This window comes from Sturnus vulgaris, chromosome 1, assembly GCF_052056855.1.
Source record: "Sturnus vulgaris isolate bStuVul1 chromosome 1, bStuVul1.hap1, whole genome shotgun sequence".
NCBI lineage: Eukaryota > Metazoa > Chordata > Aves > Passeriformes > Sturnidae > Sturnus > Sturnus vulgaris.
In genome coordinates, this window is record NC_142243.1 from 117,090,897 (window position 1) to 117,105,333 (window position 14,437).

A 14,437-nucleotide genomic window follows, 5' to 3' on the forward strand; every position below is an offset into this window, starting at 1 on the left:
ACAATGGAAATGTAGCAAAATGCTCTATAAGACTGCCTTAGAACTGAATGTCTGTGATCCCGTAACTTAATTATCTAATTTTCTTAGAACCTTGCAACATTAGAGATTGCATGTATTTGGAAAAAACTAAGTGTTTGCCCATTTGGGTTTGTTCAGCAGTTATAATAAGAACTTCCTCAATTTCTGTACTCCTTCTGTGGAAAAGATGTCATAGCACTCAACTGAAAATAAAAATATTTCTAGATGGTTGTGGATATTTTCTCTTTATAGAAACTTGCTGATTTTCTCATTATCACATTCTGAAAGCTGCCAGCCTTTTCCCATAATACATTTTGTAAAACTATCCCCCCACCTATGTCATCTCTAACTCATTCTGGTAAGTATCCACATTTAAGAATATTGTTCCAATTTTACCTGCACCCTTCTCCTTCATTTTCCCTCAGGGCTACTCTCACTTATGTGCTAGTTTCTGCAGATCTACTGCACCACTGTTTATTACCCATATTTGGGTGAATTTCTTCTAATTTTATTTGCCTATCCCTCCCAGTTTCAACAGGAAGGGATAAAAAGCCTAAGAAAAATACACAAGGATGATCAAAATAATACACAGGTATCGTTTTGGCAGAAGCTAACAGATAATGGTATTTCAAACCACCTTAGTGCATAAACAGTTTACACAAAGCTTCAAAGTCAGATTGTAATAAACTAATCCACATTTACTTATGAAAACCATCATAATTCTAGGAGAGAATTAGTTTAAACTATTAAACCAGGTCAATTATTTTTATGACACAGCCAAAATCAAAACGTTGCACCTATGTGTTACTTACTAACTTATATTTGAATCTATTATATTTAGGAAAATACCTAAATGTCAGACAGTAAATGCATAAAAGTTCATTATGCCTTTCTCTGAAAAGTTGTCCTCACACTCGTAGCAGTGTAGAAGCTGCACGTTTCACGTGAAAATGATAACAAAATGGAAACAAAATACTGCCCTTCACCTACAAACTCTTTGCTATCAGTGGAGCCCAGCATATATTTCCAATGTAACAAAATGCTGTATTAGCCAAACACTTTTGTAAATATGGGTCAGGCCTGTGCTGTGAAGCCCTTCACAGCTGGGATGCACTTGTCTCTATTGAGGTAAAACAATCAAAGCTGGAAGTTTCTTACAGACAGTTTACATTTTGTGATGACATTCCCTTGAATCTTAAATGTAGAAGCCGTTCTTGTTTGTGGGCCTAGAGCTCTCCTCTGGGAATGGAAACATTAGCTACTGATGAAAATATTCACAAACTCTTTGTCATGCTGTTTTTATGGAAGGAAATTCCATCTATATCATGATCATGAACTGACAAGTAAACTAATCTTTCCTCCTATGTGTTAGTCATATTTTCCCTTATGTTCTTTGTAGAGCAAGTGGCACATGCGTATTTAATTTAATTCTGTATAAATATTCAACACGGTCTTTATCATATCACCTTGATAGCTCATTTGGCCTAATAGCAATTAGCCTTAGAGCCAGAAAAACAATCAATTTTTTACACTTAATACAACAACATGTGACGTTTATCAGCACCTAGCCTTGCAGAAGTGTATTGCTGATTTAAGAGTAACTAATCCTAACTCTGCACGTCTTAAGGAGCTGGCCAATGACAACCAGGATCTTTGCCTTTTTGTTCACTTCCAGTAACAGTGTTCATTGATTTATTTTCAGATTTTACTCATTATTGTGTACAAGCATTATTCAACTAAACATTCAAGCGATGATGATGCACTTGAATTCTGCAGTTAGGAAGTGAGGTGATTAAATAAATTTAATGTGGTTAAATGGTTAATTGTGAAGAGTATAGAGTCTGAATATATTCTGTGTATGACAGTGAATATCATTTAATATTCACAACAACTTTGTGACACAAGACAAATAAACAAAATCTCTCTAACATGCCCTCAGAACAGTGCCTGCATCTTTCTGAAGAGATTTGTGTTTCCAGCTCACTGAAGACCTCTGATAACTGCAGAGAGAACTTCTCACTTTCATCTTCACCAACAGGGCATATTTCTGCAATGTGAACATTGCATTTGCCATTTGCCACTACAGGACAGGCACTTTCACTACATGTAGCTGCACAATTTTCTTAGGAAGTGATGAAGAGAATCTTCCCCCCTGTTCCGCCTCTTTGGAGGATACACCATCCAGTGCTCCAGCCCCTCAGAATGCCATAGCTAACAGGGATGGAAGGGCAGAGAGACATGACCATGCTGCTGCACTGACTGGGCATTGGATGGGGCACAGGGAAGCAGCCTTGGGGCTCCGTGCACTATCTTGAAATCTCTAGCTCTACTTCTGCTTACCATTGCAAATATTACATCACTGCACTAGGACAGCCAGACCAGTTTTCAAGCTGCCATTGAATTAGAGGACAACTGAGTTCATCTTTCCCACCTGTGCTATTTATATGCAGGATGTTCAGGAAGTGTATGCTGCACACTGCTCTATTTCTGACCAAAACATATGCTTTCAAGGCAGCCTACAACCACATACAGCTTAGAAATACAGCGTGGTAAGGGGGAAAAAATTCTTACATAAGCTCCAGCATCACACTTCCTGTAATACCAATTGAATTTGCCCTAAAAGCTAGTGATAGCGAGCTCAGAGGTACCAAAAGCGGGTTCAACAATCCGAGGAATGTGTCTGAGCAGCCTATTTCCATGATTACCCATTCTGCTCTGCAATGTCTTTCTTACGTGGGAAGATGCTCTAATGGTTTAACTTCATCTCACTGGAATGTGTTTTGCAAATGTTTTAATAAGTTATGACCCTACTTGTCTATGCAATGCAGTTCCTCAAATACCTCAGCTGTTCCTTTCAGCTGTTTAAGCTGCAAATTCCATAACTCCCATGATGTTTAGGAAAAAGGGAAGTTTATATCTTGCTAAATAGGGCTGTTGCTACCCCAGTGACAAATTCTCTGGATGGATTAATATCTGAGAAAACTTATTTTTTTAAGGCATATATATTATCTTTCATGGGTTCTAGGAACCTCTCACACTGTACTAGATGTTTTCCACCTCCCACAGCATGAGAGTCACAGGAGATGTAGCCTGTTTGGAGATCTCAGCACATCTGGCATCTGCAGCAGCTGCAAAGATGCTCACAGAGGAGGAGCACACTACCTCCCACTCAACTGCTCCTTCCCAGCATTGGCATGGTGTTCCAATAAGGCTCAAATCCTAAGGTGTGGGAAGCTTTGCCGTTCATTGGCTGTCAAAAAGCTCGTCATCTGTGTTTAAATGAATCCTGAATATTACCTATACTATCAAAATAATTAGGTAATCATTTTACTTAACAAAAGCAGATCAGAGAAAGATCAAAAGGCTAAATATAGCTTCAAATATAAGAGGAAGAAAATCCAAACAATAAACCCAGCTTATCATGTTCATCACATTTCAAGGAGGCCAGCATGAAGAGACTGATAAATCATTTTGCCATCACATCTAATGGGACTTGGAGGAAACCATCTCCTGGGAGATTTGTCAGTCATGTGAGCACTGAAACTTAGAGTCACTTTTTGTCAGTATTCAATTTGCTCAATATATCAGTTCTGGTTTTGAATATAATAGAGACTAATTTTAAAAATATTCTAATTTCTAACATTTCTAAATAAATACTTCAGTATGATGTCTACACATTCAACACAATGAGAGCACTTTCAGCTATTTTCTCCCCTGGCAATCAATGAAGATCTGCCCTAGAGACCTAGAAATAGTTTGAAATCCACCCTCAGGACTGGCAGTCAGCTCTAGGACTTCTAGTCACAGAGCTGGAGGCTGTACAAACACCCGAGGAGCACGGGCAAAGACACACACAGCAGACACAGGAACTGGACCACATGTCCCTCCTGAGAGAGGGGAGTCTCTGCCCTTGGAGGTGCATCTGGTTAGAGTAATAGTCTGGCTGGTAGATTTTTGTAAAAGTATCATAGATTTCCACAGACAGAAAAAAAACCCCAAACATAACAACCAACACCTTACATACTTCTAGAGATCAATCTGTACAAGCCAGTCAAAAACCAAGAATAAGATACAAAGACCTTCAGGAAGGGAATATGCTCTCCTGCTCTCCGTAGGCCAGCAGACACAGGATCACTCAACCATTTTTTGAGTACAACATACCCTCCAGGCCCTCTCTAAAGTACCCTGGGCCAGCAACCAGCAAAACTAAAACACCAGCTGGAAAATAAGCCACGTGCATTGGATCTAGAAGTCAGGAATACTTTTTTTTGTTCTTATTTTTAGAATGTAGGATTAACCACTGTTACAAATACTTATGAATTAGTGGGAAGCTTGACATCAAGACCGAGTGTCCTTATGGAAGACAGACTCATGTTTTAAGCTATTTTTATTTAGGTGAGTTGAGTTCAGTTCTGCCCTAATAGAGAAAAAATATAATGGCCTGTAGAGTGCCAAACTAAGGCCAAATTAACTGACCTAACCAGTTTTCTGACTTAAACGCTATAAAATTAAAAATACATAAGTATGAAAATACTCATAAGAACAGCAGCAAGAGAAGTTATCCCTTGCTTTTCTAGCAGATGGAAGAATTCCTCGTGCTGGCTGAAGACAATTATTCTAAAACCTTTATTTAACACTGTAGATCAGTCTAAAGAAAAAAACTATTATTCATGTTTTTCACAATTTACTTTTAAACACGAGGACTTCTATTTAATTACTAAAATTAAACGAATCTTTATCCATAATTGAGACACTTTGTCACCACAAAGATTACTCTTAAGGACATAAATTCTAGCTAATGTTCACTGCTCAATGGTTGTTTTTGTTTCTGAAGGCACTTCATCTAATCATGGTGTAGTGGAAGACAGCTCTAAAGGGTTAGTTCCCAAAATAGTTATCTAGATGTTTAAGATCATTATAATGAATGTACACTTGTTTAGTCTCACAACATAATGCCAAGAGTTTTTTACATGACTGTTTTATTTTTCCCAAGATAAATTATCATCAGCTTTTTTCCCCTCTTTTTTTTTTTTTTTTTCCTCTTTCAACACCTTTCTTCAAGTATCAGATGTGCAGGATGATTTTTAAGAACATAGTTGGAGCAAATTTAAAATTCTTTTCCAGAGACAAGATTAGATTTTTATTTTTTTAATTTTTGAAAAGTTAAATATTTAAATTAGGTAAAACAGATAGCTTTAATAAAATTCCAAAAGGCATCAACAGTATTTTTATTTTGAAACCTCTATTTCTTTGTAGGTGGTTGTTGGTTCCTTTTATTATTTTTAAATGCTGGAGAAAGGCTGCTGCACCATTTTTCTGACCAAGCTGCATGATCTTGCAACATCTCCCACAGTGTGTTTAATATCCAGGGCTGCTTGAATTCTTGCAGAACACTCCATATCAGTTAACAGACAACCTTGTCCATGGTATTACAGATCTTAGAACAGTCAAAGGTTTCTCTCAGCAAGACACTAATAGAAACCATTCTTACTAAAGATAAGGCTTCTCATGAATAATGAAAAAATAAAAATCAAAGTCAATTTAATCAGTTGTCTTTTGGCACATATTTCCTGTCACAGATGACTCTTTCCTAATTTGGAAAACAATATTTCAAAGCAACAGCTTTTTTTTTATTAGTTTCATAACTTCATGGGAATTTCCTACTATTGTGGTTGTGATATTCAGACCTAGAAAGCATCAAAAAAATTTTGCTTTTCTCACAGATGCCCATCCAGTTGTGACTGCTTTCTTAAAGAATAATCTCTACCTATTTCTCCCACTAATAAAGAAACAAACTATTAAAGTTGTGTAAACTTACAAATTCCTACTATAGGCAAAAAAGACCAAAAAAAAAAAAAAAAAGGAAGATCAATCTATGCCTCTTAAAAATTGACAAAAAATATTCCAACCTCTGATTTGCTAGGATCAGTCCTCTAGATTCAGTTTATAGGTGATGTGTTGCTTTTGGCTGGATTTGTGGGTCTTTCTTTAAACAGCACCGCTCTGCCATCAGGAGACGTTACATCAATTTCATTTGGCATCCCTGGGCCTCAAAGCAAGAGAGATGCTTTCCCTCAGCAGTACAGAAGATCTGGCACTTTTAATTCACCTTCTTGTGCGTCTTGAAGTAATTTAATCCTCTATTTGCCCTTCTCTGAAGATAATCTTGTAAAAAAGGAAGGTATCTTATTTGTAAACACTGTTATCAGAAAGCACCACATTTCTTCCTCATCCATCATGCTACTGCCACAGTGTCAGCTGCTGGCATCCCAAAAAAACAAGGTTTGATTAGTCCTTTTATAAAAAAACTTTTAACAATTGCATGTTTTTACATTTCAGTGTTAGAGGAACTGCAGATGGGTAGGTATCTAACACAGTAATTCTGGGTTTTCCTTTAAACAAATCAGAAAATGGTAAAAAACCCTTGAGGGTACAGATCCTAGATCTTTGAAGGCTAAGGAAATTTTCTTCCCCTCATTGCTTTGGGATGAGAAATCCTAAAGGAATCATGTATCTAAGCCTGAACTTCTCTGCAAAGCCCTGCACTTCATGCTCAAACTGTGACTCATTACAAACATTAGACTATCCTTCATCTGAAGCCTTGTGATGTTTCGCTGCAGCAGATAACATTGCACCAAAGCCTAAACAAGGGTAATGGTACAAGAAATCAAGGGTCAAAGTGTAAGGTAAGGGCTTATTTGTCCCCCCACACAAGCCAGTATAACATTGATTTTTCCTAGGCCACCAGCCTGGAGTTTTCTTGCTTGTCTGGATTTTTAATGTGTACAGCAGAACCCTAAGCATTTCTTCAGGATGTCTAGTCAAAGCTGTATTTGGAAAGACCTCAAACCTCCAAACAGGTCAGAGACTTTCATGTATTATTTTAATGTCTCTTTATGTAATATGTGAGGGAATGTCATTCTGCTCTGGAAATACAGCCTCATGCAGGATCAGATGTCTTTATTAACTACTCCATTCATTTATGTCTTAGGAACAGTGAGGATTATGGGAACCTTTTTCCATGCTAGAAAACCAGAGAGAGACACTGGGAAAATGGGGACCCATGGGAATATTCACTGAAGCACCTGGGAGCCTTCAGAAAACATTCTTCATCGGCAGCACAGGCAAAAAGCAGCACAGCCTGCACGGAGCATTGCTAGAGCTGTGTACATGGATGACATGCCCAGGATGTCATCTTCCCATCTGCATGGAAGCACACTGCAGCAGCTGTCACCCAGTCCCCAGAGCTCCACTGGCTCACCCGGGGGTCCCAGGCACCACTGCCCTCACTTCTCCCAGCAGTCTCTACCCAGCCACCTTCCCCTGATTCTCCTTTTGGCAAAATGAATTAAAATTTTCTTCCTCCTTCAAAGTCAAAAGATCTAATCTGTGAACCTTCATAATCATTATAGAACCTGCATCACATTGCTAATGTTTACCTCAAACCTGAATAGTATCATTTCCACTCTGCTATTTCTTACAAGTACTGCAGCTTTTCCAAGTAGCTAATGCCATGAATATTCAATTTCACTTTTACCCTGAAAGCAACAATTTTTGTTTTGCCTCTATTAAAAGATAGTTTTAATATTTTCCTGAAATTCAAGCAGCCCTTTTCACCTTAAATTTGCCATCAGAGAGTCACTCAAAGTGTGAAGTCTTCAGGTCAGAAGCAAACCACCAGCAGATGACCTTAGCTGCCTGGCAGGGCACTCCTTGTTTTCTTCTTTCACAGTTCAGCACTTTGGAGTAGCAAGTGATAACAATTTCTTTAAAGCAAAAAAACCCAAACAAACAAACAAACAAAAAAAATCAATATATATTTTCTCACAGAATCTAATAACAGTGATGAGAAATCAGGAGACAAGGAAAAAAATGAAGGTTAAGAAGGTGGAAAAAAATCTCAAATGGAGAATAGGAAAAATATGCTGAGCAGCTGCAGACTTGTAAGGCCTGGTTTGTATGAAACAGGGATTTGGAGAAGCAACTCAACTGAGACCCTTATTTCCACCTACCAAAAAGGGGTACAGAGAAGTGATTGGAATTATGAGTAACAGCTCTTAAGAAGTGAAACTACAGTAGAGTAAAACAGTTACTTATTCTTAACAAAGTATCCTTTAAGTATAGTAAAATATTGTTACTTATTCTTAGGAAAGTATTTTCTAGTCCAATAGGCAGCAAGTTCTCCCCTTGGAATTTGGTCCAAAACTTGTATTTCTCAGAAAGCTATGGGTTTTCCTCCTTCCAAAGCACAAAGAGTGTATAGACCCATGCTCCCCTTACAATTCTTTTTAAAAAACTTTTTTAATAGAATTTTTTTTTTCACTCACAAGTCAAAATTAGAACTTGGTGGAAAGAGAGGAAACAGGGCTTAAATAATTCCTTGCAGGAAATTACTGGGTTTTTTTCATGTCTGTCTTCAACACATGCAACTTTTAAAAGCAGGCCTAGAGAAAGTTGCTCTAATGAAAGGACTAAACTCAAGTTGGACAGAAACAGACAAGGGGAATTATCAGCTTTACATTAAGTCCATTGAAAAAGTCACAGCTATCCACACAGCAATGCTGTTTTCATGCTACATAATCTATAGAGAAACATATAATAGAGACAGGCTCAGGTCTTAGTCAAAGATATTGCCTTAGTCAAAAATAAAGAACAGAAGGAAGAAAGTAGGGAATTCCATTGAAGGGGCTTCCATATTTGTTCTCTATTTTTACTGATCACCAAAACCAGAAACTGTGTCAAATCCACAAAATAACTGTATAACTACCCTGCATACAAAATTGGATGCAGTTCAAAAAAAGATAATTTTGTTTTTTAAAATCTGGTTTTAAAATAAGAAAGCGCCTAATTCTATATATTTAAAAATTAACTTAAACATTATTTATGTCAAAGAATTGCTTAAGAATAATAGCATGCTTTTTTTTTTTCCTTTTCATTGAAGTAACCCACAGATTTTGCATTATAAAAAGACTCCTGGATTCTTGGGATTTAAAACAGTAACTTAGCACAATTAATTTCTGCATTCAAAAATTTTATAATAGACCTCCCCTGAGTTGGAATTTCCTTTCCTTTTTTTTTTTTTCAAATCTAGAAAGGTTTTCAAATGAAAATAACTACTAAATCAACTCCTTCCACTTATGTGGAAGCATAATCACATGCTTGTTTCAAAAGGAGCAACTAAGCATGCAGAAATGGAAGTGCTACTATTTCTCTGTCATTTATCTAATAAAATTGTGTTCATAGACTTAAAAAAAATACTCCCTCAAAAAGAACTGAACAGAGTTGAGTTCTCAACAGAGAGCTCAACAGAGGTTATGCAACAGTGACAGACATCATCCTGTTGAAACTATTCAGCTATTTTAGGAAGCTAAAATGTGGAGACTGTACCTTCTGGAGGTGTGTTAAGGATATGGAAATGCCACAACTGCAAGTCATTGGAACTGAATATCTTGTGTTTGGGAAATGTCAGAGCTTGTAGAACAGCCAACTGCATTTTTGAGGGGGCTCATAAATCTCTACCTCTTGCAGCATCACACTTTGTATGAAAGGGGGTGAGCTTTAAACAGTGTCCTGAGTTTACTTTCTTCCAGAACAGTATGTGCAGAACTGCTTTACCAGTGACCCTGCAGAGGACATGCTTCAGGGTTAAACTTAAGAACAATTTCAGAAATTACTTTCAGTTCCCCTGGCCAAGGCTCTAAAACCCATGCTAAAATGGTTTTTCCATCTGGGTACCAATTTCTGGGATTAATATTAAGAGGAATCACAGGAAGCTTCTGGCACAGCAATTTCAACCCTCTCCTCTTCCTGATGTAGTCTTCCTCACCCCTATATCCAGGGTCAGAACACCCATAGAAACCTGGATCAATGCAAGGAAAGACCTGCAGCAAATCATCATCCTAAAGAACCTGCCTGTGACCCTGCACTGTATGACCATAGGCCACTGTCAGCATCAGAGCTCTGATCCCACTGAAGTCCACTGCTCCTGAGCACACATTTACTGAACATGCAAAGTACAGCCATAAAGGAAAACAACATCCAGCCCATTGCAAAGCAACTTGGTTTCTGCAGAAATTTCCCAAGGAAAAAAAAAATCCCACCAACCCAGAGAAATAATTAAACAAGTTAAATATAACAAATTTGGGGCAACTGAAAACATGAAGGGCAGGTGAAGAGTATTTATGAAAGATGATGTAAATTCTGTGGCAAGCAGAAAGCAGTCACCAGTGAAGATGGCTATCATAAACTCTGAAGGATATTCTTCTTTCACTGGTCAACATGCAAAGTTCAGCAAATGAGAAATGTAGCCATTAGCCCAACACAGCAGATTTGTCATTTTTCTCACCTTATCTTTTAAATCAAGTTTCCAAGAACATCTACTGGGCAATGACTGAACAACCCCTTCTTTACATTCCCTTCCTATTTATATTAATTTATGTTTAGAAGTACAAGATACTTTTCAGATTCCTTTTCCTTACAATAAAAATAATACTTCCTAGAATAATTTTAGCTCTCTATCAATATTGAGGATGCTCAAAAAAAATTCTGTCGTTAGGAAAAAATCAAATTATGCACTGAACACCTGAATAGGTTTATGATTTCATCCTCTACAGCTGTCATAGGAAGCAAGGAGAAAGCAGACAATGCCATCTCTAAAATGTTGATTTTTGTCTCAAAATTTGATTGTCAGTGAAATTACAGAATTATCTAAGCTAGACTGAGAGTCCGTGATATCCCAATATGCTCCTGCAGAATAAACTTGTAGCCTGTTATTTAAAACAAAGCTATTAGATAACAGATGTATTGATTCCAGTTGCTTGAGAAACACAAAAACAATAAATAAGTCACTGTCTAATGGGTAAAGGAACACAACAAAATAAATTGGTAAAAAAGTTTAAAATATATTGATTTTTTTAACAGTTACAGAATATAAAACCATTTTAACATCTCCCCTTCTCATAGTTTCTTAATGTATCCATTAAAATACTTGGTTACAAAATGTTTTGTAGGCAAGAGAGTAGTGCTACCAATTCCTACTAAACAGCTATTCCTCTGCACAGAAAGCATTACCATTTTGATGGTTAATTCTTGCAGTTAAGTAGAAAAGAACCCAAAAAAACCCAACCAAACCCAAATACTAAGACCCCTTGGAGAAAGTTATTTAATCAATGGCCCAGCAGTTAGAAGAGAGGTGTCTTCCCTCAAGAGCAGATGGCCCCTTTCGTGCCAGACCACACTGTGGCATCCATGTACATCTATGGAATTTTTCAAGCTCCTAGTAGTTGAGATTTTCCAAAAAAGAACTTTGTACTACACACTAACCAACCAGCTCCAGCACATCAAAGCTTCTGCCCAACATTTTTTTGGTCACCAGGGAATAGGTTAAATTTCTTACGTGCAATGGAAAATGTGATTCATCTACACAATGAGATGAACACATCTGCTTCATTTAACCATACAGGGATACAGGGAATGGACTTGAGCTGTCAATGATAAGTTCCTCTTTCTGAACTCAGTGAAGAGCTGGGAAGAGGACAAGCGACAGTAAAAAGGTAAAAGAGGAAAGATTAAAATAGACAGTCCAAAGGCACCAGGTAAGAATTATGGCTCATCCTGTTTCCTAGTGCAATATTGGGTTCTAACTTCAACAAAATTTCTCAAGATGGTTTCTAGGTGACAATAGGAACAAAAACTCTGCAAGTTCAAGACGACACTTGTAGCTTAGCAAAGATATAATCCAGCAGATAGAGAAGCACCAAGATTGATTTTTTTACCTTACTTTTTAAAAAATACATTATGGAAGTCTAATATAAAGCTGAATAATACAGATCTCCAGAGAGAAATCAAATCAAATCAAAGTCCACTGAAAATAAACTACCATTTTCAGGCACACTATTGTAAAAAGTTGATTTTTTTGTGTGTGTGTATTAGGTCTGAGTCAAAGAAAAATAGTAAGTATGTGATTTAACACACACACCACATTGCAGCTGTGTGCCTTGTATTAATATGGAAAACGGGTTTACAGAGTAAGAAAACTGACCCACATGGATAGCAATACACAGTTTCCAGAGGTGCCTGAGAATCACAAGTATCAAACAGGGCAGAGAAGTAAGGCTGTAAGTTTTACTTGAAACGTCACATGCCTTTGAACACACTGCTTTACCTTCTTGCTTACATAATGGAAAGAGCAAAATGGTGAGAGCATAGGATGTGAAGATATAAAACTGCTATGGTCCGAAAAAGCAGCCCAAATATCTCAAATTGGTCACCCTAGTTGTCAGGTACCAAAAATAAGTAAATTATCTGGAGAAACTCAGGTCTTACGCAAGAGACACATAGCAAGCATTCTGCTCAGAAATTGCCACCATAAAAAGGACAAGAATGTAATCATATGTTCAAGGCAAGGTTTTAATGCGTAACTGAGAACAGATGTGGAAGCACAAGCACAGGAAAAGAGCAGCTAATTAACTAATTGAAAAGTGCATCTTCAGGCACATAAAATCCAAGTTTGACAACCAGTCATAAACTGACATTTCTCTATTTTTCAGTGTTTAGAAACTGCCAAAGTTGAAGCATATACCATCACAGTATATACATACATGCTGTAATCATACACAGAATTGTGGAATATTCTGGATTGGCAGGGCCTTTCCAAAGGATGTCTAGTCCTACCCCCACGCAATGTGAGTGGACAACTTCAACTAAATCAGGTTGCTCAAAGCCCCTTCCATTCTGACACAAAATGTTTGCAACGACTAGGAATGCACCACCTCTTTAAGCAACCTGTCCCAATGTTCCACTACCCTGATCATAAAAAATTGTTTTTATCTGTTTTAAATCTACTTTCTTTTAGGTTAAAACCATTACCAGTCACCCTATCCTACACCTAGGTTCAAAAGATCTGGCGTTCCAGAGCAGCAACTGTTCTACTGTTGTATTGCTATTCCACTGTTAAATTGGAAAGTTTTTTCAAGCTCTACAATGTAGTGCTAGGTCAACAGAAGCATATTTAACTGCATTTATCATATCTGGTGCAAATTATTTGAGCTTCCAAAAATTCACTTATAAGAGCTACAAACATAAGGAATAGAAATATTCTTAGTATTACATGGTCTAAAATTAAAAGAGAATATTTTACTGCTTAGCTGTTTTGTTGATCAAATAGTTTTAGAAATACAATCTCTGAAAAATTACTCCTGTCCAATTCAAGGAATCGTAGTATACACCAAAAAAGGCAATTTCTAATTTACAGCCTTTTAAAAGCAGACAGTTGGTTTTAGTCAGCTGATTTCAACTGAAAAGAAATACCTTTTTTTTTCTGTGTAGTTACATAAAATAAAGGTCTATTCTGAAGCTTAAAAAGCTATCCATTATCTACAGAATTATCACTTGTTATTTACAGTATCCAGTACTGTATTCAATATAACCTTTTCCTACCATTTTAACTCCAATACAGCAGAATGTTTTGGTTATAAGTCACTCATAGCAATGTACCTAATCTTCACTAAAAATAAAAATAAGGCATTACTTATTTTATCAATTTTTTTCTGCACCTTTAATACTCCCAGCAGAGGTAAACAGGCCCAAAGCTGCTGCTTGTTGCAGTATTTCCTAGAAGCTGTATGCACAAGCATGCAACCATGCGTTCAGACAAGGTAGACCTCATGCAGAGATCTGGGGCAGAAACCCAATTTATTAATCTGAGCATGGTGAAAAAAAATTCTTTATTAACACTCTTTTGCAAACAGTACACATTTTTTACTAGGAGGTAAGAAACTAGCTCTTCCCACAGCAGAAAAAAAAATCTGCTATTAAGTAATTTTGCCTAAAAAAGTCAGACACTGAATTTAAATCCAAGAAGCAAAAGTCAAGAAAAGGAAAGCAAGGATACTGCCCATGATTATTTTCAGAAAACTGAGTCAGAAATATAGGAGAATTTAAAACTTACTCAAATTACAATAGCAGCTTCAATTCAGGCTTTGAAACAAAGGATTAAATTGAACGTTGCAACATTCAATTGCCAAATTAAATGCAAACTGAAGACCGTTATTAAAAACATCCCAGGATTCCAGCCAGAGCAGAGTTGGCAAGACAACCTCAAGAGGCTCTTTACAACCTCAACTGTTCTCTAAATTTGATGCTGCTTGAGAGCATCAACATTGAACTCAATTCTTAGCCACTATGTGGAGTCTGGGGACTAGACTTTCCCATGCTACTCAATATTTTACATGGATGTTGTTAATATGAGTGAGTGTTAATAGAGTGAGTGCTAAAGGAAGTAACTGTTTACTCTTTATCATTTATCATCACTGCTTCAGGACTCCAGAATGGCTTGTAAAGTGAGCTAAAGACATGAGTGACCTTAAAATGCAGCATTGAGATAGATCGCTGAAGTTCAAAAGGCTTGAGAAGGCAAGGA

At 37.1% G+C, this 14,437-nt stretch overlaps 1 long non-coding RNA gene across 1 annotated transcript; it reads left to right on the top strand.

Annotated features, from left to right (window-relative positions):
- The first annotated feature begins 1,665 nt into the window (after nucleotides 1-1,665).
- LOC148225441 (uncharacterized) lies at nucleotides 1,666-7,397 on the top strand. The gene is made up of 2 exons (XR_015807328.1): nucleotides 1,666-6,878; nucleotides 7,010-7,397. It is a non-coding gene; the product is annotated as an uncharacterized LOC148225441 (long non-coding RNA).
- Nucleotides 7,398-14,437: the final 7,040 nt, after the last annotated feature.